The sequence below is a fragment of the Salvia miltiorrhiza genome, chromosome 8, assembly GCF_028751815.1.
Source record: "Salvia miltiorrhiza cultivar Shanhuang (shh) chromosome 8, IMPLAD_Smil_shh, whole genome shotgun sequence".
NCBI classification, from domain to species: Eukaryota; Viridiplantae; Streptophyta; class Magnoliopsida; order Lamiales; family Lamiaceae; genus Salvia; species Salvia miltiorrhiza.
The window spans coordinates 39,148,239-39,150,424 of record NC_080394.1 but is presented as its reverse complement, the minus strand read 5'-3'; positions in this window follow the sequence as shown (position 1 = coordinate 39,150,424).

The window sequence follows — 2,186 nt, the reverse complement described above, 5'->3', positions numbered from 1 at the left end:
ACTCTCACCATGTAAAATGTACTTGCTATTGGGAATATAGTGGAAAACTCGAGTAACGCCCGTGGATATTGATCATTCATGATCGAACCACGTGTATCTTATGTCAGTTTACTATTTCTATTTATTTTATATTTTGGGAATTATTTCGGAACTCATCCTGGCGCCGTCTGTGGGAAAAGAATCGAGTCTAAGACGTTGATGTTTTTTAATTTGGGGGTTATGTTTCTATTTTTCCAGATTTCAAAAAAAAAAATCGAGCTAAGGGCATTATTATTCTAGATTTTGGGTTCGATCTTTATTTCTTTCCAAGACTTAGACAAGAGATGGTTTATGTAGGATATGATCAAAATTTTTCTTAAAGAAGCTCGTGCCCCAAAATTTTGGGGGAATGGGTCATCTAAATTTTATTGGGTTGTTGAATTTGAGAGTTTTCTTAAAAATTATAATCCCTCCGTCCCAAGAATAATGGCATGTTTTCCTTTTTGGGTTGTCCCATATATAATGGCATGTTTCCTTTTTAGGCTATAATTAACATTTAATTAAAATTCTAATAAACCCATCAAATCCTAATCTTTTCTCCCCCACCTAAATTTTCCACTTTTTGTTCCCAAAGCATTCTCTCTCTCTTCCCACACACACTCTTCTTCCTCTGTGGTCTCTCTCTGTTATCCGGCGACATCATCGATTCTCACCGCCTCTGGCGCGGCGAGACTGACGCCTCTTTCCTTTCTTTTCTCTTACCCCATTCTTTTCTCTCTCTGTCGATCTGTCTTTATCTCTGCCCTCTCTCTACTCTCCCTCTAGATCTCCATTTCTCTCCTATTCACGGTGGCCGCTGCGAGCCGTGGCAGCGCATGCAGCGCCCGCGGTCACCGCCGTCTCTGCTCCCTCACTCTTTCTCGCTCACTCCGCCTTCCCCTCTCTCCTCCACTTTCTTCTCGTCGCCCCCCTCTCCTCCATTGTTTCTTAGCCACAATAGGGCTCGCCTCCACCGCTCCATTTTCCTCCATTGTGCTCGTCAGATTCGAAACAGCGGAACAGCGGTGGAGAGAGCCCTAATTTTGTGCAAGAAATTAGGATTTTTGGCGATGGGTTTGGTGGTGTCCAGCTTGTGCAGTGATGCCAAGCCCTACTTGGAGATGAGGATAAATTGGAGATGATGAGAAATTAGATTTAAGGGAGAAGATGCAGGGCGGCACCACTGCTGTGATGTCGCTGTTGTCGGCATGATGAGAAAAGGGAGAGATGGGTTGCTAGTGTTGGCATGGTGAGAAAGGGGAGAAATGGGAGAGATGGGTTTGCTGGTGTTGGCATGGTGAGAAAGGGGAGAGATGGGTTTGCTGGTGTTGGCAATGGAGGAGTGGCGGGAGGTTGGTGTTACCGGAGTGGTTGGTCGGGCGGCTGTGTTGCCGGAGTATTGAAAAAGAGGGGTAAATGGTGGTGGTGCCATCATAATTGAAGTAGATTAACTAATAATTAATTTTACTAATAACATCTTTAAATGTGTGGCCCATCACTTTATCTCCTTAATTCAACACTTCTTAATCTTCGTGCCCAAAAGAAACGGGCCATTATTTCTGGGACGGAGGAAGTATATGATTCTCTCTCGATTTCCTAAAAAAAAAAGACATGGTGAATCTTTCAATTTTGAAGGGAGAATTCCAAGTCAGGGATCCAAAAATTCCGAAGCCCAACAAAAATTGCATCATATATATATCTCTCTCTCTAAAAAAAATCTCTCGTTTAATTCATCTTGATCGAAAAAGGGGAGGAAGGGAAATCTATTAATTCTACAAATTTGCTGCTCTCGATTAATGGAAGAAGGGGAAACCCCAAAATAACTCACATCATAACCCAACTTTCACAGTTAGTCACATGGAACTCCACCTCTTGAGCAGCATACTACGCGCCGCCGCCATGCGCGTTGCCGGCTTCTGGCCATCAGGAAAATCTGGATCTAAGTCCAGTCGTTTCTGCACAGACCGAGATAGTTATTATTCTTATTTTTGTTCGCCTTCCCCCAAAATCTGGTGTGCACGTTCTCAGATGATCAAAATAAAATTATTTGTTGGCCGAGGAAAGTTTGAGAATTATTTGTTCGATTATTTCACAATTTCTAATGGTTTTCATTTGAGTTAGCTCGTAATTACTAAAATTGGGGTGTCTGAGGGGTTTTGTCTTAAGGA